This window comes from Cnephaeus nilssonii (assembly GCF_951640355.1).
Source record: "Cnephaeus nilssonii genome assembly, chromosome: 6".
In the NCBI taxonomy this organism is placed as follows: domain Eukaryota; kingdom Metazoa; phylum Chordata; class Mammalia; order Chiroptera; family Vespertilionidae; genus Cnephaeus; species Cnephaeus nilssonii.
The window spans coordinates 74,207,284-74,233,079 of record NC_137077.1 but is presented as its reverse complement, the minus strand read 5'-3'; the positions used below and the strand labels follow the sequence as shown (position 1 = coordinate 74,233,079).

The 25,796-nt window shown below is 41.9% G+C and overlaps 1 protein-coding gene across 2 annotated transcripts in view; it reads left to right on the top strand.

The window, feature by feature from the left end:
- Window positions 1-8,083, top strand: part of LIN7A (lin-7 homolog A, crumbs cell polarity complex component) — a 155,815-nt gene extending 147,732 nt beyond the window's left edge. For both annotated transcript variants that reach the window (XM_079773936.1, XM_079773937.1), the window contains exon 6: window positions 2,728-8,083. The gene's annotated coding sequence lies outside the window, so the exon portion shown is untranslated. The remainder of the gene's footprint in view (window positions 1-2,727) is intronic.
- The last annotated feature ends 17,713 nt before the right edge of the window (window positions 8,084-25,796 follow it).

Below are 25,796 nucleotides of genomic sequence, written 5' to 3'. Positions count from 1 at the left end.
GCCAATCAATGATTCTCTCTCATCATTGATGTTTCTATCTCTTCCGCCCTCTCCCTTCCTCTCTGAAATCAATAAAATTATATTAAAAAAATAAAAGTTAGCAAGGCAAATTAATCAATGGAATTTAAACTAATATGGGAAAAAAACACTAACCTATTAAATTATAAATCAATAAAAAGGAAAATATGAGCAGACTTGGGGCAGATGGTTCTTCTCCTTGGGCACAACAGTGACCCACATCATGGGTGCCCAGTGTTCTCTCAGCTGCCGGCATGTCCCACAGGCCCACTCCCCCTCTTAATGGATGAGGAGATCCAAGACTCTTTACTAAAATGTACTTGTTCTGAGACCCACTCCCTTGGGAATGTAAATATATGTATGATAAATAAATTTATTAAAAACAGAATCTCTAGATCTCTGTCATTTGGGACTAACAGGAAGTTATTTAATCTAAGTTTCAGTAAAACAGTCTGTTGTGGAGATTAAATAAGCAAAAGCATGTAAAACTCTTACCATAACATGTGGCAAGTACTAGGTGTACCAGCTACTAATGTGGATTTTGTAATCAAAGAAAACACGATAATTTCAAGAGAAACATCAAAAGTGCTTTATTCCAAGTAATGTCCATTGCTAGCTACACATTTCCCCCATCTTTCAGTAATTTGTGGATACCGTCCCAATAGGACTTTTCTTGTTTTGAGGCAAAACATTCAGAGACCCAATTTTCCACTTCTTCGTATGTTTTGAAGTGCTGCTCAGAAAGTGCGTGTGCCATCGATCGGAACAAGTGATAATCTGAAGGAGCAAGGTCTGGTGAATACAGCGGGTGGGTTATACTTCCAAGGCCAGATCTTTTAATGTGTCTTTAACTGGTTTTGAAATGTGTGATGGTGCATTATCATGAAGCAAAATTACTTTGCTGTGTCTTCTGGCACATTCTGGTGGTTTCACGATCAAAGAATGGTTCAAATTGATTATTTGTTGTTGGTAGTGATCAGTATTAATGGTTTCACCTGGTTTTAGAAGCTCATAATACACCACACCTTCCTGATCCCACCAATCGCAGAGCATTGTCTTCTTTCTGAAGCGATTTGGCCTTGAAGTCGATGTTGATGGTTGACCTGGATCAACCCATGATTTTGTGTGTTTGGGATTCTCAAAATAAATCCACTTTTCATCGCCAGTCACAATGCAATGCAAAATTGAAGGAACATTTCACTGATGACTTTTTGTTTCGTTCTGTTGATGTGGCACCCATTTTCCTTCCTTTAAAATCTTTCCAATTGCTTGTAAATGATTGAAAATTGCTGAGCAATGTTTAATCTTTCTGCAAGTTGTTTTTGAGTTTGACACGCATCTTCATCCAATATTGCTTGTAATTGTTGGTCTTCAAACTTTTTTGGTTGACCCGGATATTCTTTGTCTTTCACATTGAAATCATCACTTTTAAAGTGTTTAAACCAGCATTCACAAGTATCTTGAGATGGAGCATGTTCACCATAAGCTTCCTGAAGTATACAATAACTTTTTCTTCAAAATAAAGTAATGAATTAAAACTTCCTGCAAATGCTCTTTTTTTGGCACGACATTTTTAAGCATAAAACTATCTATGATGTTAACACCTTCAGCAAATTTGACATATGAAGTTTTGAAGCTTGCTGTCAATACAACAAAATAGCATACATATCAAATCGCATATATATAAACATATGAGTAACTCCATCTATTAAAAAAAATCCGCAGTAGTAACTGGTACACCTAGTAAATGAGCACCCAGTAGTAGTAGTCATTACCGTTGCCCATGTTGTAGTTGTTAAAATGTCCTTGACCGATGTCATATGTAATGTCTTATTAGGTGTCTTCTGAAGAAGCACAGTGGCCTTATGCCTGGTTTCAGTTCCACTGTGTGAGCCCACAGGCTTTGAGGCACATCTCTGGAAGGCATGACAGCTAGAGAGTGCAAGTACCTCCCCCCTAACACACACACATAGACGCACGCACACACACACACACACACACACACACACACTTTCACACCAACCAGAACAATTTGTTAACATCTGTTTTGTATATTGTGCTCTGCATTCATAGAAATAAAAATATTTGCAGCTTTAAAATCAAAGGTTGAAAACCAGTGTTCTCTCTGAAAGAAATGACTCATCACGGTGGAAGAGTGACAGGTCTCAGAGGAGTGTTTGGGGAGGCTGCTCCCCCAAACCTGACCATATGGGCAGCTGCCCACTCTGTTGTAGCTGATGTCAGGCTGGCTTCGTGGGAGAAGAAACAGACCTAATATCTGCTTCGGAGAAGAAATATTGGTGCTTCCTGCAAGAACACCACTAACTGCCCTTCAGAATCATATAAAGCTTAGCTATTCTTTGCCTTCATGAAAAACAAACAAACAAACAAACAAACAACAACAACAAAAAACAGTTACCTGGAATTGGGAGGAAGAAATGTTTTACATTTAAGATGTTTCCAAACTGGTGTTCTTCATTTCATTTTAGGAAACAACTGGTGTCTTTTCCATCCTCATTCAGCAATTACTTCCTTTGCAAACATCAGTGTTTGTTTGTTTGTTTTTCGTATATGGAAGATAGTGTATGAATGATAGCGCCCAAAATAATTCTTGCTGTTCTCACGGAGAACATGCTCTTTTGATATTTTGAGCAAATTGTTAAATGAATGTTAACCACTGATTTCTCTTCATTCTTTTTCCTCTTTCAGGTCCTTGAAGTAAAGCTACTTGATCAAACATCCGATAGTCACAAATTTGAAACCGTACGTCTGAATCCCAGCACATAGTAAAAAGAGAAGACAACACTGATCATTATACCTGTCAAGAAGCTGTGAACGCGTGGTGTGTAAATTCTTTACCAAGGCAACTCGACACCTTCTTTATCTGGGCTGCACCCGGGCTGCCCGCTGCTCTTCACACACACAGACCTTCCATTCACTGCAGTGGGAATCCTCTGTGTGCCCATGGAGAGGTTTTCCAGTCTGCAGACTGAAACAGTGTAAGAATAAAGTCCATGACTTTCAGATTAATCACCAGGGCCAAGATTAAGTAAACCTTGGGTCTATAGCTTTTCCAGAGATGAACAAAACCCTCATTAAGCTATAGTTCAAACTGCATCAGTTCAATATTGTCACCACTTAAAACCTACACATTGCCCCTCACCCTGACCTGTTTCACGTCCATATTGCTGAGCTGTCAGAATTAGAAATTCAGTTAATTGCAAAGTCAACATCTTTTTCCCCTCTTGAAAACAAGTAATTATACTATATTTATACTCTCTTCAGGTTCTTGAAGCAATTGGCTTTTTATTTTGTTTCCTTGAATTTTATTATGCATTAATAGAGTAGGCCTATATAGCTCAACTTTAGTTTACTAGAAGCAAGGATAGAGAAATCTAGTACTGTATTTTTTTTTAATTTAAGCATTGCTTGTATCTATTATTAATTCAACAGAATATAATGTATATTTATTCCACAAAATATATATTATGAGAGTGTATTTGTTACAAACTTAGGTCTTTCCTTACCAAATATTATGAATCTGGTAAGAGAACATTATTAGCAAAGGACCTGGTTTCATGAACTGATCTTCATATGATATTTATATATAACCCTGCCCTCAATATTATTTTTTGGTTTTATATTTTTGATTGATAGGCTCTAGAGAAATCTACGCTCTTTCTATCTACACTGATGTGCTGTCATAGAAGTCTATTTGATATTTTAAAGCTTACAGCTTTAACAAAAACTAAATTATATGTGTGCGTATATATACAAATATGTATGTCATACAAAGTTTACATAAGTTTCTTCAATTATAAAATGGAGATTTTTGGCAATCTATGATCCAAAGTATTATCCCTTCTAAAATTAGGCATATGTAAACCAGTGATACTAATATTGTGAATGAAAAGATACTGCTGCTTCTAGGCGGTAAAGATACCGCTTTCATTCCACAATTCATGTAAGTAAATAGACAATGAGATAATCATCTTTCAGAATTTATAATTTACTGGGAAATGATCTGTTAGAGCCACATATACAGATTATAACTTTTGACTTATGTTAAACCTAGGCACATAAGTCTGGTTTTACTCTATGGAATGAATAGGAAGCAATAATTATTTGGGCATTTAAATATCTTAAGCACACAAGTGTACCTGAAAAAAGAATAAATATCCAGTTGAAGTATTCTAGATGGATCATTAAAACTGAGGCAAGTATTTGAATATTCCCTCTTCTCAAATGCAGAAATTGATCACCAAAGATAAAATAGAATTCACATTTCAGACAGTCCTCCAAATCAAAAATCCATAAAGCTCAGTTTAGGAACTGTTTTCAAGAAAATAAACTAATCAGGATTACCCTACACATTTTAGTTTGCCCTGTCAGGTGATGTTGTCAATGCCAAGTTCTGCCTACTCTTCATAGCCCATCACCCAACAGAGGATAAACAGCAAGGTAACTAGGAGGTACACCAACTTCAACAAGATTCTGCTGTAGTAACAGATTCTCAGGCTTGAAAACATCATATTTTTACTAGATAGAGCTGGGTGGAGGGCAAGGCTGAGGACTCTGAATATTGTGTAAAATAGGTTTGCAAAAGAGATAAGCATGACTAAAGGGAACAAATGGAGACCACTTGAGTATTATTCAGTTTGAAAGAGGTAGTTCTCATTTTTATAAGAAAAGTTTAATAAAACATATATTTTAGTTATCATTTAACAAAGAAATATTAAAGGTATTCAGGTGATGCCACTGATTCTCAGAAAGGGAAGTCATTGAACCTTTGTAATAAGGAAATGGTCATTTTGACACATTTTAATACATTGTATAAATTTGGAGCTTAAGGTATGTTTTTATTTAGCTGTATTTGGTTAATGTTAAATTATCATGTTTTAACATCAATATAAATATTTTCATGGAATTACAGAACAATTAACAAATGAGCAGATACCTTACATTTGTGTTTTCTAGACGTCTTTGTATTTTTGTGCTTCATTTGCATAAAGACAAATGCTAATAAATGTATGCCAGGCCCTTTGTCACAGTGGAGGGGCAATCCATCACACCTAAGACATCTAAGGACAGAGTACATGTCCCAGTGTTCCTGTATACAAGTGTCCAGTCAAATGGCCACATTTCTTCAGTAAAATCTAGTTGTTGAAATGTAAATCTTCCCCTAAAGTTTTAATCAAAAGTAACTATGCCTAAGACTTAGAGAGGGGAGTGGAAAAATAAAAGCCCAACCGGTGTGGTTCAGTGGTTGAGCATCGATACATGAACCAAGAGATCATCAGTTTGATTCCTGGTCAGGGCACATGCCCAAGTTGGGGGCTTGATCCCCAGTTGGGGGCGTGCAGGAGGCAGCTGATTGATGTTTCTCTCTCATCAGTGTTTCTGTCTCTCTGTTCCTCTCCCTTCCTCTCTCTCTAAAATCAATAAAAACATGTTATAAAAAACAAAAGACTTAGAACACTTGTGGTTCTCTAAAGTCTCCCTGAACCTATAGGGAATGGAAAAAATGACAACTTGTCTTAATGCTCTTTATTATTAATGATCATATTAATCACTACTGTTATGTCCAAAATCATATTAAAGATATAATAGTTACTCTTACATGAAGCTCAGTTTCTAATATAATAAACAAATTAGATATTAAAAGTTAAAGGGGTAGGGGATCTGTTGTTACTATTCATCAGTGATCCCAGTGAATTTTAGTTCTTTCTCTCAGTTAGGTTGGTGGCTGGATTTTTCTAAACTCCTTTTTTTTTTTTTTTTTTTTTTTTACTTTGAAAGCAAGTAAGAGTACCAAAATTTTTTCACTGGGCATTTATATTTTAATTCTGGTACCATTTGAAATTGAAATAGAACATCCTTGGGGAGATAATGAGTTCAAATTACAATTGACTTTGGAAAGAATAACAGACTTTCCATGCTTCATGTAATCAATAGGAAATTCTCTATGTGAATTACCACTATTTTGTAAGACAATGCTAAGATCTAAATACAAAAGTTGGGACTTCAAGACTGTCTCCGAAGAACTTGCTTAGAGATGAATCGCACCAATTTACAAATGTAGTTTTCAACCAGGACAAATCAAACAGGTCTGATAGTGTATTTTACTCAGCTGTGTCTGTAGGACTCCAAGACATTGTAATGTTTTGTGGACATTATTTTAAACATCTATAGATGTTTGTGGATATGTGAATAATACCTGAATTTCTCAACTTCTAGATAGTTTGTGTTTATCCTACAGACTCAGCCTGTTAGACCAGCTTTAGAAAGCATTGCAGAGTGAAAATCAATGCTCTAGGATTCAGGAGGCCAACATAAGGCAAATCTCCCCAATCTTGGGAGAGTCCTACCCATCTCGACTCTCTCTCAATCAAGGACTCAATGAGAAATGGCTGTGACCGAATTGTGGACAGCCATATTCCTGGTGTCTGATATAAGGTCTGGCACAATGTAGGCAATCAATATTCATTGAATGAATGAATGAATGACAGAACAGGTGGATACACAAATAAATAAACTTTCCTTCTGATCACTTGAAAATGTTTACCAGCTTATACGAATTGGCACTATAATTTATGAATTTCATAGTGAGACTTAGAATTGACTCTTCATGAATATTTTCTAGATATATGAGTTTAGAATCAATTACTTTGAAGGCTTTAAGTATTTGAGGACATTTACACAAGGAATGATTTGGGGATTCAGAGTTTTTATAATGAGTAAAATTCAACCATTCTAGTTCTTTATGAAAGGACCTTGGCAAGGATAATCTAAACATGTAATTCCATTAATAAATTTTATAAAACATACGTTTTTATTAAAAAAATAAGAAAAGTCACGTCATCAAGCATATTATTAATATCCCCTTTGATATTTATTAACTTTTTTCTAAGGAGTTCATAGTAAGTGGAGTTACCATCCCTAAATCTTGCCTTGCTTTCACAAGATCACTCTCATATTTGATTCCTAGAATGTACCTGAATTTAAGATTCATTACACAGCTATTAAGACTTTTTCATGTGTTTATTCATTTACCAAATGTTCATTGTGTAACTAATATGTAGTCGATTCTGGAAATACAGTGGCTAACAAGACAGACACAGTGCCCTCATGGGGCTTACTGTGAGGAACTACTCAACACTTACACTAGCAATAACTAGAGTTTCCTGTTCATCAGGTTCCTTGATAAAAAACTAAAATCCCTAACCTCATGCAAATCATGAAGACTTCATGCACATATTCCTGAGCTGGGTTTTCTAAACACACCACTCAAAAATGCTGCTTAGTTTATCCATACATCATAGTTATATCCCAATGAGGTACGTAAGTATAATTTATTCAGAACTAACATTTAGCTCTTACTGGGTTCTACTGTGCTCAGTACTTTCATAGACTCTCTCATTGAATCCCTTCAACAATTCTACTAAGCAGGTTCCATTTTATAGACAAGAAAACTGAAGCACAGTATGTGACTTGTTCAAGGTTGCACAGCTAGCAGGTGGAATTAGGATTTGAACCCATGCACTGTAACACAGGAGCTCATGTGTCCAATCATCATCTGTGGCTTGGGGGACACCATTACATTAAAATAAACGAGTCACTGTATATAAAATGCTTTGAATTTGTAAAGTAGTATACAAAAAGATATTTGTAAAGTATTTATAGTCAACAAACCATGTAAGTGGCAGAAACAAAACGCAATCTTATGTTGTAGCTTCCTCTCATGAACACTTCAAGCCAGGGTAGTGGATAAAAGTACAGGTCCAGAAAACTTCTGACATGTGATAAATATTCTAATGACTTTTCAGAATTATTGGTTGTTAGCCACTGTGTCTATTTGGTGCTACAAAAAAACCCTGAAAGAAACAAAATCCCTTGCTATAAGGGCTTATAATAAAGACACAGTGTGGAGATGAACCAAGGATAGTTCACATTTATAGGGAAAGATGGGCAGTAGTACTATTTTCTCACCATTGCATGTGATTGTGTCTTTCCAATTGTTTTTATTATTTTTCTGAAAGAGCTGCAAAATTGTGCAGTGGTTCAACCTGACCAAAGTGGTATTATGCTGCTGGGAAGTAAAAATATTAAACACTAGACTGGAAGTATTGTCTTCATTGTCAAATGACTTTAAGTTCTTTTAAAGCATGGATGTAAAAGGATTTTTAGATGCTGAAGGCACCTGAATACCTGGACACCAAGTTACGTGTGTGTTTCTCTATTCCAAACCATAGTGTGGGGTCATACTATTGAGTGGTTAGGTTCTGAAGCCAATATGAAAAGCAAATTTAAGATTGGCCTGACTACAATCCAGTAGATCAATGTCCATACTTCCAGAGGCTAGCAGGAAATGATACCTTCTGTGGGAAATATAAACTCATGGCTCCCTATCATTCACCCATAAAGAAGAATCGCATGCATTGTTTAAATTTGTTCTCTCTCTCTGCCCCTCTCAGTTAAATGGGCATGTGATGCAACTTAAATGCTGTTCCATATTGGTGGAAGCAAGGAGTCATCCTACATAATAAAATGGTAATATGTAAATTACCATCACTCCGCTACGCCCACGATTGGGCCAGCAGGAGGCGCAGGGGGCGGGACTCAGGGTGGCCGGGGTAGCTGATTGGGCCAGCAGGACGCTGAGCTCGCGTCTGTGCCATGGCTGCCGGAGGCTTTCGGAAGGCCTGGGGCACCGGCGGACAGCCGGCCGGGTCCCCCGCGATCAAAGGCCAAAGCGGGGGACCCGGCCGGCTGTCTGTTCCGGCGCAAGGCCTTTCGAAAGCCTCCGCAGCGCCGGAGGCTTTCGGAAGGCCTGGGGCACCCGCGGACAGCCAGCCCGCTGGTGCACCAGGTGCATGATTAAATCATGCACTGGGCCTCTAGTCTTAAGATAACTTTTTATCCCATTCTTTCCTACTACCAATTAGATCTTTCTAAATAGTTAACGTTTAGGAAGTTTAGCTTTACACATAATACACTAGAGGATAAATTAAAATGCCTTATGTTCAAAATCATACTTGTTGACTTCTCTCTATTTCCCTTTTGACAACTTTATTTCTACGGATATTACCATTCTCTGCACAAATGTAGTCATCCTTCTCACTTCCATTCACATCAATTCTTAGATTCTTTACATTTTACTGTGACAAAGTCTCTTGAAACTGTCTTCTCTTATTCATTTTCACTATTTCTGCCTATGTATGCACCCTACTAGGACTCTTGTGAGCTTTTAACTATTTTCCCAATTACCTCGTTTCCCCTTGTTTTTCCTACATATTGATGCTAGATAAATCCCCCTGAAGCTATTCCTTTACGCACATCAGATTCTTAGTCAAGATTCTCTGAACCAAAACACTAGTATGGTATTGGGGACATTATAGTGTCCTCCTATCCACAAGTGCAACATACAGAACAGGAAATGTGATGCTATTGAAATCTGGTCGTTGGACTGTGAAATACAACCATGAGATTCCATGACACTGAAAAATGTCACAAGTTGAAGAAATTAAATATTGTGAGAGAGTAACAGTGTTGTATGGTGAAGATATCTACCAAGACTGCATCTGACTATGAACCACAAATTCCAAAGTATTTGCTTGGTGTGTAGGGGGTGGCAGGGAGGAGAGGGGTGTGTGAATATGGGGGGATAGGCAAATGTGCTAACATTAGGAAGAGGTATGGTTTATGATGTGTATTTTTCTTCTACATAGCATTGCTCTTTTAGCCTTCCTGTTCTATCTTGCAGTTCAAGGTGGCCACTACCTATTCCTGGAAACTGTCCCAAATTTCCTGCTCCTGAGGTTTTGATTATTTCTGAAATGCCTCTTCCCTTACCTTATGTATGCCTGGAAAATATCTTCAATTTTAAAAGCCAATTTCAAATGGTACCTCTTCCAAGAAGCTTTTTCTAATTTTTCTAGGCCTGATGTTATCTACTCCATCATTAATTCCCATTGTGATATTTTAACCTCTCTTTAGGTTTTTTTCTTAGCTTGTCTTATAGTATACCCATTTGTGTCTTTACATTAATAAGTCCCCCTACAGTAATTAATTATGCATGGAATGAGTGCTTAATATTTCTAAATAGAACAACCTTTTACTTGTCAAATTCACAGAATGGCTTCTAGGTTATTTTAGGATCTATCTCAGTTCTCTGTAGCTCACACAAGAAGTTCATTTGAATAGAGAACTCAACACTAGATATTTTTAGAGGCAAAAAGAGCTTTAATTATGGAATATTTTTATTTTAAACAAAAATAAAGATAAAAATGTGATATTTATAAACCAAACAAATTCAACATCTAACATAAATATGGTATTAATTCTCCCTCCAACCCCCACAAGGATAGGAAACACAACATCCTAACAGAAAATTGCCACAAATAAACTAAGATGCACTTTTTTCATTCTTTAAGTTAAAATAATTACAAATAGAACTTCAAGAATTATTTTACATGAACACAACACAATTTCAGAGTTTAATTGCAACCTGTCCAATAAATCTTGGTTCCTGTGGGTGTTCATTTATTAACTGCATTGTTGTGTCTAAAAAGACTGTAAGAGTGAGAGGTTGACTAAATCCCACAGGAGACCCATAGAGGGTCTGTACTTGGATTTTTTGAATTACAGCTTCCCAGCATCTGGGTCTTAGCTTTATAAAGACATGCTCACTTGTTTTTTCTATTAAACCTGGGGAAAGTCTCAGTTAACATCTCTTTTATCAGAGCAATTATTAATAGCACCTTCCTTAGCTTTCAGAAGTACCTTAATTTAGCCCTGGCCAGTTTGGCTCACTGGATAGAGCGTTGGCCTGTGGACTGAAGGATTCGATTTTGGTCAAGGGCACATGCCCAGGTTGTGGGCTCGATCCCCAGTAGGGAGTGTGCAGGAGGCAGCCAGTCAATGATTCTCTCTGATCATTGATGTTTCTATCTCTCTCTTCCTCTCTGAAATCAATTTTATATATATATATATTAGTGGCCCAGTGCACGAAATTCGTGCACGGGGAAGGGGTGGTCCCTCAGCCTGGTGTGCATCCTCTCCAATCTGGGACCCCTGTGGGATCAGGCCTAAACCTGCAGTTGGACAAACCTCTTGCAATGTGGGACTACTGGCTCCTAACTGCTCACCTGCCTGCCTGCTTGATCTCCCCTAACCACTCTGCCTGCTGGCCTGCTTGCCCCCAACTACACCCCCCCCGCCAGCCTGATCACCCCCAACTGCCCTCCCCTCCTGGTCTGATCACCTATAACTGCTTCTGCCTCAGCCCCGCCACCATGGCTTTGTCCAGAAGGACATCTGGAAGGTCTCATGGTCTAATTAGCATATTACCCTTTTATTAATATAGATAGGATATGACATACTGCCATAACTATAGCATATCTACCAGTATTACTCTATGAGAATACATACTTCATCCAATAGGAAGGCATCTAATACATTACATTGTATATGTTGTAAGTAGTAGGAAATACTGTATTCGTAGCAATAATACATACCCTGTGACTTCCCTTCCTGATGTGGGAATGGTTCCCCATTCTTTTGACGTTTCCTGGCCCCTAATGTATTTTTTTTTTGTCATTCAGTGTAACTTTATTTACTGTTTATTGCACATGATTCGAGGTCTTTAATTTCTAACCACCAAAGATTCAAAGGACTATTTTTTCCATGAAGTTTAACATTAACATTAGTGAATTCGTGTATTCATGTGTTTTTATTGTAAACATCTGAATTATTCACATTGTCATAGATCCTGAACTCATAAGCGTGGACCATGCACAGGCTGGCAGCAAGCCAGGAAGCCACTCTGCAAGCAAACAGATACTCTGCATAAGGAGAAATGTCATAGCGTAACATTTAATGTCCAACCTGAGTCACCTCAGAATGTTATATATATTGACTTCTTAATTCATATAGTATTGGGAACTCAACTGCTTGGTTGGTGGCGGGGTTGACCTGGTTTTGGAAGGATTATTCCTGAAATAATTAAGGAAAGGAGGGCTCAATCTTTCTTCTTGGTTGCTTGCTCCTCCCCAGCACCTTCATCTTTCTTCTCGTCCTCAGCTTCTTGGGCATCTTCTCCTTCACCTTCACCTCCTTCATCCTCCTTTGCATCCTCAAATTCTTCCTTGGCACCTTCTTCCTCTTCCTCTCCTTCCTCTTCCTTAGCCTCTTTCTTCTCCTTATCCTCCTCTTCAGCTTCTCCTTCAGAGGGGGTTCATCCTTACCTTCCTCGGCTTTTGCAGCCTCAGTGGTCTCCTCCACCTCGATCTGCTCCTCTTGGACGTGGCTGGTGTATTAAGAAGGGAAGGAGTGAGCAGACATCAAGTAGGAGCTAGTCTGTAAACCACCGTAGGCAGATCACCAAAGACCTGGGAACTCTGGTAGTAGCTGCTGGCTATGCTTCCCATGCTGGTGAAACTGAGCCGGTCTCCTCACCTTCCAAGAGTTTCCTGTAAGCTGCAATGTCAATATCCAAAACTATCTTCACATTGAAGAGGTCCTGGTATTCTTTTAAATATCCTGCCATTTCACTCTTTGTGGTTCTCAACTCATTTTCTAATTTGTTGATTGTGTCCTGCATAGCACTAATGTCAGAGTTCTGCTTATCCTCCAGCTCTTGCAGCTGCTTTCCCAGCGCTTCGTTCATGCCCCAGCTTGCTTCAATCTCCAGGGTCTTGGCCTTGAGCAGTCGCTGGCCCGCACCACGTAGGTGCTCTGGGCAGCGCTCTCTGTCAGCATGGTGAAGCGGCTCTTGTACCATTCTTCGGCATTCTGCATGTTCTTGGCAGCCAGCTTCTCATACTGGGTGCAGATGTCCTTGAGCATAGTGGAGAGGTCGGACTTGGAGAACACGTCCATTTCCACGGAGATCTGAGCATACTGGACATGCACCTTCTTCAGAAAGGCGATTTTGTCCAGCTCAGTGCTGGCAAGAGCCGTCTCATCTGCACCTTTGCTCACCTCCATCAGCCAGCCCTCTGCATCCTCATGGTTCAGCACCTCTTCCTGGTAGCTCGCCTGCAGGTTGTTCCCAGCCACTTCAGAACCCTGGTGCCTCCTAACTGCCCACTTCCCTCTCCTCTCCAAGGACAGGGCAAGGTGGGGCAGGGCACAGGCATCGGATTTTCATTAAAATGTTCAACCCTGGCCTGCTCCACTGGTGTCCTTAGGTGGCCCCGGGGCAGACAGTGATCCCGGAGACCCTGGCCACCCCCGCCTATGGAGCCCGCAGGCAAAGTCAGGCACTCACCATGCTACCTGCCCAGTCCTGATTGCACCCTGGACCCCGCGGGTAACATCAGGTGCTATCCATGCCACCTGCCCAGTCCTGATCGCTGCCTGGACCCCGCGGGGAGTGTCAGGCGTTGTCCATGTCGCCTGCCTGGTCCTGATAGCTCCCTGGCTCCCACAGACAGCATCAGGTGTTGCCTGCTAGAACTGCCTAGTCCCAATCGCCACCTGAACCCCGCGGGTGACATCAGGCGCTATCCATGCCGCCTGCCAGGTCCCGATTGTCCCCTGGACCCCACAGACAGCGTCAGGTGGTGTCCATGCCGCCAGCCAGGTCCTGATCGCCGTGGGGACCCCGCGGGCAGCATCAGGTGCTGTCCATGCTGCCTGCTTGGTCCCGATAGCACCCTGGACCCCACGGGCAGCGTCAGGCGCTGCCTGCTGAAACTGCCCGGTCCTGATCTAAGCCTGGACTCTGCGGGCGACGTCAGGCGCCATCTGCCGGGCCAGCCCAGTCCTGATCGCTGCCTGGACCCCGCAGGTGACATCAGGCACCGCCCATGCTGCCTGCCTGGTCCTGATGGCACCCTGGACCCCGCGGGTGACGTCAGGCGCTGTCCATGCCGCCTACCCAGTCCTGATCGCTGCCTGGACCCCAGGGGCAGCGTCAGGCACTGTCCATGCCACTTACCAGGTCCCCATAGCGCCCTGGACCCCTCGAGCAGTGTCAGGCAATGCCTGCTGGAACTGCCCAGTCCCTATCACCACCTGGACTCCGCTGGATGATGTCAGGCACTATTTGCCAGGCCAGCCCAGTCCCGATCGCCACCTGGACCCCGCGGGTGACGTCAGGCACTGTCCATGCCACCTGCCCTTCCGGATCGCCCCCTGGACCCCACGGACACCTGCCATGCTTAGTCCCGATGGCTTCCCGGTCCCAAGGGTGATGTCTGGCGCTGTCCACTGGGCCTGCCCGGTCCCGATTACCACCTGGACCCGTGGACAGCGTCAGGTGCTGCCTGCCGAGTCTTCCCGGTCACTATCATGGCCTGGACCTTGTGGGTGACATTCGGCGCTGCCCACCAGGCCTGCCGGGTCCATGGTGGCCTGGACCATTCGGGCTAAGTCAGGCAGCGCTGGCTTGCCTCCCTTCTCCGCCTGCCCCGCCTGCTTGCCTCCCTTCTCCACAGCTTCGCTCCCTTCTGCAGAGCTTGGCTTCTTTCTACGCTGTCTTGATATGCAAATTAACCGCCATCTTGGTTGGGTTAATTTGCATACTCACCCTGATTGGCTGGTGGGCGTGGCTTGGGCATAGCGAAGGTGCGGTCAATTTGCATATTACTCTATTATTAGGTAGGATATCTGAAATCAATAATATATACATATATATCCTACCTAATAATAGACAAATATGCAAATTGACCGCACCTTCGCTATACCCAAGCCACGCCCACCAGCCAAGCCATGCCCATCAACCAATCAGGACGAGTATGCAAATCACCCCAACAAAGATGGCGGCTAATTTGCATATCAAGACAGCGTAGAAAGAAGCCAAGAGCTGCAGAAGGGAGCAAAGCTGCGGAGAAGCAAGCAAGCTGGGGGGGGGGAGGAGAAGGGAGGAGCGGAGGCGGGGCCGGGGGAGAAGGAAGAAGAGCGGGAGGGCTGGCGGAGAAGGCGGGGCGGGGGACAAGGGAGGAGAGCAGGCAGGGCGGGGTAGAGTGCAGCAGGAAACCCTATTGCAGGATTTTTTCTGCAACGGGAACGCTAGTATATATATATTTATTTTTTAAAGTACCTTAATTTAGACAACATATTATAGTGTCAACCTGACTAGAAGTGATAAAGCACTGGGATGATAGTTCACATTAACCTTCCTCACTTCACCAGATAATTGGAAGCATTCTTTTTGTTGTAAATGCCTAAAACAAGATTCAATAGAGCTTGAGTAAAAAGCAAAAAAATAAATAAATAACCACTGCCAAAGCAGGCCAGATCCAGGGTCTTGATGTTGATACAATTTTCACCTCTTCATACCTCTCTCTTCCTCAACTGTACTTGTCTCTCCTCTTTTTTATTTTTTTGTTTTGTTTGTGGCCCTTGTTATTTATGCTATAGACAGCTCCTCTCCTAGTCCCTTGCAGTACCAGAACTCAGCTGTATTTCCTTTACTCTATATCCTTAGAGCTCTTAATCTAAAAGGAAAACCAGACTCCCTTCTCCAGAATCTGTATCATTGAGGCAGACTCTGAATGGCCCTGCTTGGCTCTGGTGCTCACCTCTTGAGGCAAATGACTATGAGAGAAGTGCTATGATTAGCTATGCGTGGGTCACATTCTCATGCCTCCTGAGTGTCTACTTACTGGCTGTAGGAAATCCAAGATCGGAAGCACACTAACAGTTCTACTATAAAGCACACTAAGAAAACAACTACAAAAGAGATAAAAATATCACAATGAGGGTTCAGTTACAGGTGAGATAACACATTATCTGAGGAAATCAGAAAAAAATCTTCTTGGAAGAGATACCAATTGAAATGGGTGTTGAAAGTTGAATGGGATTTGACAGGTATGGAGAGAGTCTGGAATAGTACTGAGATAGACATTGACTGGAGGAGGAGCACTATCCCAATCTTGGATTAAAACAATCATTTACTTAGTTCTTAATTCTGGAGCTCACCAAGTTAAGCTGGGCACAGACAGGCAGTTCTTGTGGGTAGGTGAGTGGTTGGGAGCCAGTAGTCCTGGATTGGGAGGGAGAGGGAGAGGGAGAGGGAGAGGGAGAGGGAGAGGGAGAGGGAGAGGGAGAGGGAGAGGGAGAGGGAGAGGGAGAGGGAGAGGGAGAGGGAGAGGCCTGTGAAAGGGATGTCCAACTGCCGGTTTAGGCAGGGATCGGGCCTAAACCGGCAGTCAGACATCCTCTGAGGGGTGCCAGATTGGAGATGGTGAAGGCTGGGCTGAGGAACACCCCCTCCCCCCCCACCACCACCCAGGGCACAAATTTTGTGCACTGGGCCTCTAGTAGATATATATGAGAAGATTTATTATAGGAATTGGCTTATGTAACTATGGATATCCTATATAATAAAGAGGTGATATGCAAATAGACCCTCATGCCATCACAAAAGGTGGCAGCCCCCATGTGGTCAAAGATGGCTGCCACAAGATGGCCGGCAGGGGAGGGTAGTTGTGGGCAATCAGGCCAGCAGGGGAGGGCAGCTAGGGGCAACCAGGCCAGCAGGCGAGGCGACTGGGCCTGCAGGAGAGGAAGGGCAGTTGGGGGGGGGGGGACCAGGCCTGCATGGGAGGGTAGTTGGGGGTGACCAGGCCTGCAAGTGAGGGCAGTTAGGGGTGACCAGGCCTGCATGGGGAGCAGTTAGGTGTCGATCAGGCTGGCAGGGGAGTGGTTAGGGGGTGATCAGGCTGGCAGGTAGTTGAGCGGTTGGGAGCCAGTAGTCCCAGATTGGGAGAGAGAGGAAGAGGGAGAGGGAGAGGGAGAGGGAGAGGGAGAGGGAGAGGGAGAGGGAGAGGGAGAGGGAGAGGAAGAGGGAGAGGGAGAGGCCTGTGAAAGGGATGTCCAACTGCTGGTTTAGGCAGGGATCGGGCCTAAACCGGCAGTCAGACATCCTCCGAGGGGTCCCAGATTGGAGATGGTGCAGGCTGGGCTGAGGAACACCCCCCACACACACACCCAGTGCACAAATTTTGTGCACCGGGCCTCTAGTAGATATATATGAGGAGATTTATTATAGGAATTGGCTTATGTAACTATGGAGGCGAAGAAATCCCACAACTTGCCATCTGCAAACTGGAGAACCAAAAAAGCTAGAAATGTAATTTAGTCCATGTCTGAGGCCTTGAGGCCTACCTAGAACCAGGAGCAGGAAAAGATGAATATCCTAGATTAAGAAAAGGGAGCGAATTCACCCTTCCTCTGCCTTTTTGTTCAATGCAGGCCCTTACTGAATTGGATGTTGCTCACCTACATTAATGAGGGTGATCTTTACTTTCTTGTCCACTGCTAAATCCTTCCAGAAACATCATCACAGACACACCCAGAAATAATGTTTTACCAGATATCTGGTCATCTCTTAGCCCAGTCAAGCTGACACAAAAAATTAACCATCACAGATGGTTTCAATCCTATTCTCCCAAACAGAATGTAACCTAAAGCAGATATATAATGTTGAGAGAATTTTTTTCTATGGGACAGAATTATGGCTAAGACCAGAAGCTGAAATGAGAATTAACTACATATTTCCATAATCTAAAGAAAACCTTGGAATTTCTAAAAGGTAGCACAGTTGACCTCACTCTCTCCAACCCCTCCCCTCCCACCAAGAATTAAAACAGCAGCAAGAGATAGAGTTAGATTGAGACATAAAGATAGATTGATATGAGAGAGGGAGTGAAAGAGGTATAGGGAATGCAGCTTTTTGGAGAGAAAGTTTTCCATCTGCACCTCCACTTCATCCAGCTGAAGCCATGTGAGAGACGGGAGCTTTAAGATTATCTTTCATAAAGATGTAGTTGTAACTATAAGAAAACATTACTAGCTTTAGCCAGTTTTCTCAATGGTTAGATCATCAGCCTGTGGCCCGAAGAGTCTCAGGTTTGATTCCCAGTCAAAGGCATGTACTTCAGTTGTAGGTTTCTTAGCCCCAGGAAGGGCGAGTTTGGGAGGCAATCAATGGATGTGTCTCTCACACATTGATGTTTCTCTCTCTCTCCCTTCCTCCCTCCCTTCCACTCTCTCTAGAAGTCATTGGAAAAAAATATCCTTGGGTGAGGATTAAAAAACAATTGTTAGAAACTCACTCCCCAGCTGAATGCTTGCTAAACAGCATAAATCTATCATGCTGAATGGGGTCATTGCTTCTGTAGCTGAGTGCAATGGGGAGGTTTTTAGGAGAGCTTTGGGACATGTCCTTTGAAGTGTGAGGGCATACATGAGCAAAAAGAATAAAGATGGGAAGCCTCTTGCAGGGCCTAGGACAGCAGGGCTTAAAGGGAATGTGGTTCCTGGGAAGAAGATGGGGACCAATGGCCACTTCATTTAAATTCCCTGTGGCCCTCAGGGTTCACAGCAGAGGGCCTCAGCCATGCCCTTGGGCCCATGTGTTGAAGTATATCACTTAGATAAGGAACTGAGATAGGCTTGGGCACTACATCAATGTCAGGTTACTGTACAAACTTCTAAATGCTTATTTTCACTTAATTTGATTTACCTTTGACCAGTAGCATACCATTTGAAAACCAAGTGTCCTTATGGCTTTGAATAAATTTACCTTTAAATCCTGGCTCTAGAAATAATATTTCTCTATGTATGTATCCCTCAGAGACCAAGCCTTTCCCCCAGATAATCAGCAACACTCTGCAGCAGAAGACAGTAGCCAGATCTGACTAATGATCGCAAAGTCGGAACCTCTGGCAGGCTAAAGATAGTATCTTGCCATAAATTATGTTTCAGCTCCTTAAGCCCTAAGGTGAAACAATTCCCTGGGTACTTTCCTGAGAAACCAGACAGGGGAGGCTAGGACAGACCCGGGAGCATTCCTTAAGACCTGAAGAAATGATTCATACCCTTACCTCATTTCCAACCAATCAGCTCCCAGCATAACCTGAACCCCCTAACACATGTGTCTTGTCATTTTGTCCTACATAATCTGTAGCCCACACCCCATCAAGAGTTTGGGCTTGAGCATTAACAGCTCATTCTCCTGGATGGCACCATTCATAATAAAATAGCTAATATTTCTCCACTGCAATTCTTGATGTCTAGTGTTTGGATCTGTCAGCACCAGGTGTACAAACTTTTTCTCTTTGGTGGCATATTCATGGGTCAGAAAGAGTCTATTTGCCACACTTTGAATAGCACAGCGAATGCACACTCTGGAGAAGAACTTTGAATCAAATATAAATAATTCCATTTTAAATAGAACTGGATTTAATTTCAATAAACATAAGCAACCCAAAGTTGTCCATGATATTATCACAAAGGATTGCAAGGTTGCGGGGAGGGTGTGGATTTGTTACTGAGGCAGGTTAGTAAGAAGCTAGGCAAATGCCTTGGTCACTGGAATGGGAAAACTGAGACAGATAGCTGAACAAACTGGTTAAGCAATTTGCAGCCAGATAGTACATCATGAGGTCTTATCTTCCCTAACCAAGGACACTTAGGAGCACACATTCCAGACCGTGCTGGGCAGACCTGCCTTGGTCCTGGTCCCTTTTCAGTGACATTCTTTGAAGGTGAAACTGACCAGAGAATGACCCTGATCCCTCTATAAGATCATTTTGATGAATCAACATGGAAGGACACACCTGAAAAGCTGATGAATTGAAGCATAAAAATCTCTATTTTGTAAAACTGCTGTTTGAAATTCTCTATTATTTTTAGATGGTCCCTTATTCTGTAAATTAACTTTGCTTTTTAGCTTGCTTCAATAATAGAAAAGATAAACTTAGCTGTCTGACCTTGTAGGCTAGGGACTAATACTCCCATACTCTCATGCCAGGTGTTTTAGTTATCTGAATAGAACTGTGTCGTACTCAAGGTTACAGGCTTCCTGCAAGATATCTACTAAGCATACATAGGGTTCTTTGAAAACTTGCAAAAGGGACTGGAACCCCCATATTTGACAGACAAGGGGCTAGAAAGATATAAAAGGGAAAAGCTTCCTCCATGTTTTTGCTCAGAATTTGAAAGACATATTCCTCTGAGCCCACCGGCGTAATAAAGACTCCTAATTAATTGGCTCATTAAGGCGTCTTCTGTTAAGCTCGCTGATTTATGATATAACAATATTCTACTGAGATCCTCTTCTGAGATCTCCCATGAAATTCCTGCCTTTATAAAACAGATAATAGCCCTCAAGATAAAAAAAAAAAAGCCTGTTCATGTTCTCCTTGGAGCATGCCCATGCCCCTTCTTTTTCCTGGGTGTGCACCTTTGCTCTCTCTCTCTCTCCTAAACTCTAAGGGTCCCACAAGACTTGCAACCAGAAGAGCAGTGAGCAGTGGCAGCTCATCCTGGGCTAACCCCCTAACACTGTAACCAAAGCCCCCTTTTCTCTGACTTTTCAGTGAGCGAAAAGCAGCTCTGCCTTGACTCACTTCTGTCACTGTGACGTTTACTTCTCAGTGAGTCCCTGCAGCCCTGCATAGCTCACGTCTTTCCTATAATGTTTCTAGGGGGCCAAAGCAGCACCTCCTAGCCTCTGTCCTGCTGCTTCTTCTAGCCTAAGCCTTCCTTTTACCTCATTGACCTCAGCTTTAATTAACATACTCTCAAAATCATCTGAAATATTTTTAGCATGTAGTTAAGAACCCACACATTACAGGCCCACCCGAGGTAGACTCTCTCCAGGCCTTTCTGGTGACATTACCAGACCATAAAGGGACCCATTTGCCTGTATGCCTCAAAGCCTCATCAAACTCAAGCAGAAATTTGCAGCCAATTTAAAGTAAGGGCTTGTTAACTGAGGAAGTGGTATCAAACCTGGAGTCTCAGGTAAGCTAATGCTCAAAGACCTGGCTCCCTGATGGCTTCCAGGAAATGAGGAAAAATCATTAGTCATAGTGGCTAAAGGAGTTGAAGTCCTGGGATCTACTGATAGGTTGTTTGATCATTGTATCAGGTTCTGATGTCAGCCATGGCATTGTTCTGTCTGGTTTTGTGAGGATTTGGTCTGTAGGGTGGTTCCTTTTTCATGGGCCTGGGGATGAAACAGAACTGAAATCAAGATGTTATCTTTAGCTTGATTGAAACTGTTTCTGTGGTCAACAGATCTGAGTTTTCTTTAGTTTGGTGCTGACCAGAATCTGATGTCCTAAGGGCTTAATGATTAAGGAAGGGAGTGAATGGACAGGAAGGAGAAAGGGTCATTAAAGAAATGCAGTTTCTGCATGACTAAAAATTCAACAAAATGTTCCTAAAAAAAAAAAAAGTGATTTTTTTTAAAAAAGCAAGAAAACATAATTTATACCACAAGGGGTAGATATTCTTCAATAAACCCATTTATATAACAACTCTAATTTTAAACTTATTTTATCCTTTTGTGAGTGCTTACATTTGAATAAGGTCCAATCACAGGAATAGACTTGCTTCAAAATTTAACCAATCAAGGTAACAGCCCTGTGTAATACTGTGATTTACAATAAGAAAGATTTGGTCTTCCACTCCTTTCCTGACACAAAGCTCCTAAAACCCTTAGAATTTCCAGAGGAAAGGGTAAAATGATGTCTTTTGTTATGTTAATAAAGTGGATCTTGGAAAAACCCTTGGTTAACTAAGGATGGGGGCTGGTAGCCTGTGAAGCCAGCCCTGTGATTAGAGGGTTCAAACTTTTGGTTCCACACTTTAGACCTCCCAGGAGGGGGGAGGGGCTGCAGATGGAGTTCAGTCACCAATGGCCAATGATCTAATCATCCATCATGTTTACATAATGGAGCCTCCATAAAACCCCAGAGCGGGGTTCAGAGAACTTCCAGATGGGTGAATACATGGAGATTTGAGGTGCTCTCTCAGAGGGCATGGAAGCTCCTGCCCTCTCCCAATACCTTGTCTTATGTGTCTCTTCCATCTGGCTGTTCCTTTTATAATAAACCAGTAACCTAATAAGAAACATGTTTCTCTGAGTTCTGTCAGCAACTCTAACAAAGTAATGGGATCCAAGATGGGGACCTTTGGTACCTCCAATTTGTAGCTGGTTTGTCAGAATCCCAACTGCAAGGCATCAGCACAGTTATGTTCATGCTGTGTTTCCTGAGTCTGAAATGAAAACTCCTGTTAGTTCTCTTTTCTCACCTTCTGTACTGTTTACATAAACGCCTACTTCAGGTCAGAAAGAAGCATGCAAACCTCTAAAAAGAAGTTTGCTTTTTCCAACCTACTAAAGAAACTGGATAAGCCAACACATAGAAGCCTGTCGTAGTTATGTGAGAAATGCTCACCTGTCCAAATTCAAATAAAGGACTCAGAGACAGAAGTGTGGCGAAAACAAGACTTTTAGTAAGTTCTCTCGAGTGGGTGTCCATCTGTTTGTACAGGCACACCTGGGGCAGTAAACAAGCCCATTTATTAAGTTCCTCCCCCGGTTCCTCATTGGCTGAGTACTATGGGGTCACCTGTTTCCTCATACATCACCTAGGTCTTATTGTCTCCCCCTGGGTCATTTAAAAAAAATTGGGCTGTGAGCTGAGGCCTTTCCTAGTTGCCTCCACTTCCCCCTGTCTAGTGGAGGCAGGCACCTCTGGGGTTTCCACCAGGATGCTGGACCACGCCCACAGTTCCTCTTCTCTCCTCCCTACATTGTTTGCCCTGGGGAAATTCAGCAACCGTTTCCATCAAAAGCCCACTGTGCTGCAGATGGATCACAGAGGCCCATTTACTATTGTTATATGTTCAAAAAGTTGCATAAATTTATATATTCAGAAAAAAAATTGCCTATTGTGTTTAAGCAAGTTTTTGAATTTACAATTTTCATTTCAAATATAATTTTAGAGAGTGATCATACTCAACATAACATTATGAGATTTGTACTTCTTATTTACTATTGGACAGAAGTACACCACAGTGTAAAGATATTAGCATATACACCCTGACTGGAAATTATTGAACACAGTCTAACACATGCTTCTTTTTCCACAAAATTACATGTTACATGCCTAATATGTAGAAACTAGTGGTTTACCTTTCTCTGGCCAGGGCTGATAGTACTAAGAAATACGTAAATCTTGATAACTGGTTCCAATCATGGGAAGCACAGTATATTAAATAAGAATTGTCATTACCTACAAAATACTGGGAAGGGGGACCTCGATGAAAATGGGGTTCTAAGGTTGTTTGGGTTTTGTTTTGTCTGTTCCACAATGGTAATGGTAAAGGTAAAGAGTAGCAAGTTTAAAAGGTGTAAGCAGGTCTCTCTCCCACTAGAGATATAGACAACAATTTGTTGCTAGTGAAAATGGATTCTTGAGGTGTTTCGAGAAATGAGTTTCAGAGGGCACACGTAGGAGAGAAATTTAAGTGTAGTGTAAGGTGACCAGACATCTGTCCCGCTTTTGGTGGGACAGTCCCGATTTTTAACAATTTGTCCCGCGTCCCGCGGCGTTTTAAAAAAGTCCCGATTTTTGGAAATAATGCACGACAAGCTAGGGAACGGCGCGAGAACGGGAAGGGAATATACGGTTTTCGGCAGCCATGTGGCTATTTAGCCAGGATATGAGTTTAATATTATTTTTGTTAATTTTATAATGTTAAACTTTAATAATAACAAATAATTGTTGAGAACTGATTATCGAGAACTGCTTATCAAAGTTCGCATTGTTGATCAGTTGTTAGAATTCGACCGCCATTGTTTGGACTTAATGAACAATGGCATTTTTTGGGATTGGCAACGACGAAAACATTTTGTAACTGTCTCTCAGACGATACACATCGTACTGCGTGCTAGTAAGCTAGTTAAACAAGTGATGTCATTACAAATCAGCTATTCAGATAATTTAGGTAAGTAATTTATTTATTTATTTCATAAATACATAAATTTTCTTGAATTTAGCAGACAGTACTCGTATTATTTATATTTTACAGTGGCAGCAAAAAGTCTAGCGCCGGCCTTGAAAGTGACACTTACGACTTACGTTATGGCAAATTCAGAGGAAAAATAATACAAGTTAGTATTGTTATTATTTAGAAAGAAATATAGGATTAAAATAATTTTAAAAATATAGTTACTTTATAACAATCAAATTAATTTAATTTATAAACTAACAATAAAATATGTTCATGTAATTATGTACCTACTTACTGTGTTTTTAAGCAATATGTATATAATAATTTATAATATAATTTTAAATTATTTTTTTAGATTTTTAACATAATGAGTAAGAAAAGAGGATGCAAATTCAACGATGATCTAAGAAGTGAATTTCCTTTTATTAAAAAAACCAAAAGCGATTACAATATAGACCAAATTTTTAATCAAGAACCCCCCCAACCCCCCACCCCTGGTCAATGGTGTCCCGCTTTACCAATGTTAAAATCTGGTCACCTTAGTGCAGTGGCAAGATTGATTGGAGTGAAGGGAAATTATAGGTCCTCAGGGAGGTAGAGGAGGGGCAGGCTCTAGCAGCAACTGCCCTGAGATTCCTGATAATCCTCCATATATTTGCTTGTTTTGGGGGAACCAGCAGCCCGCCTTTCAAACCGTGAAACCTTCTTCCTAATTCTTCCCGGGCTTGTGTTAGGCCCTCCCCCTAGCCAATCCCTCTCCTGGACCTCCTGTGGTTCTGTGCCCTCCTCCAACTGGATCCATTCCCCAGATTTTCCCAGGCGAGAGACCTCCCCTTTATGGTCACCATCTTGACTCTTACTGCCCATGCCTCCAAGCTCTGCTGCCCCATCTGGTTTCACCTGCAGATGCACCCAGCCCAGAAATTTTCCCTTTACTGGTTCTTCCTCCCCCTGGTATTCTGCAGGGAACAAACCAGCGGTTCCCTGGGGAGATGGTAAAGCTTCTCCCTGCTGGGGGTGGGAGAGGCCGGCAGAGGAATGTTAATCCCCATGGTGAGGATTTGGCTATCTCCTGGGTATCTGAAGCTGTAACTTCCAGACCTAAGTCTGGTTAAGTATAACTTCCAGACTCAAACAGGCACAGTCAATCCAGCTCCCTTCTCTTTTGCTAAGTAGCTGACTATGCTAACAAATGCACCTGGGGATAAAATGCTAAAAGAGTGGACTTTTAGTTAAATATAAAGCCATTACTCATACTTTATTTTTAGAGGAAATTGAATCACTACTGAGTGTGTGTGTGTGTGTGTGTGTGTGTGTGTGTGTGTGTGTGAGAGAGAGAGAGAGAGAGAGAGAGAGAGAGAGAGAGAGAGAGAGACCTTGCTTTGTAAGAATTGTGAAGCGACCCACAAATGGTAACAGCCACAGTAAAGTATGTATATGGGTAAATTCTGGTTTTGACAGACCCTAACTTTGAGATTTAAAAAAAAAATTACAAAGGCAATTTCTTACAAAGGTGTGAAAATGAATATTTACTTAGAATAGAAATCACAAGAAATTATAAATTTTGAGAAGTTGACAAATACCACAAATCTAGATGTGCTACATAATTTTATTTTTTTAATGAACTGAAAAGCTACATAATATTTTTACTAAGTTTTTCTAGTAATGAAAGGGCAGAGCAATGAAAGGGCAGAGCAGGCCAGCACAAAATGTACTGTACCCTCCATCCTGTGTAACTATGTATATGACTCCTTTTTCTTAGAAAACCGCGAGAATGTAACAGTTGCATAAACCTGCCAATAGGAGTGTAGAGAAGTAGACTCAGTCCAAATTAAGCAATCTCTGTAACCCACGTCACTTCCCTAAGCCCACCCAAATGACCAACCCTTTATAAACTACCCCTCCCCTGGGGTTCTCTCTCTTGCCCCACTGCTGCGTCAGGAGGAGGCTGGGAGCCAAACCCGGGTTTGAATAAAGACTCTTTGCTTTTGCATCGGAGAAAAGGCTCCCTGGTG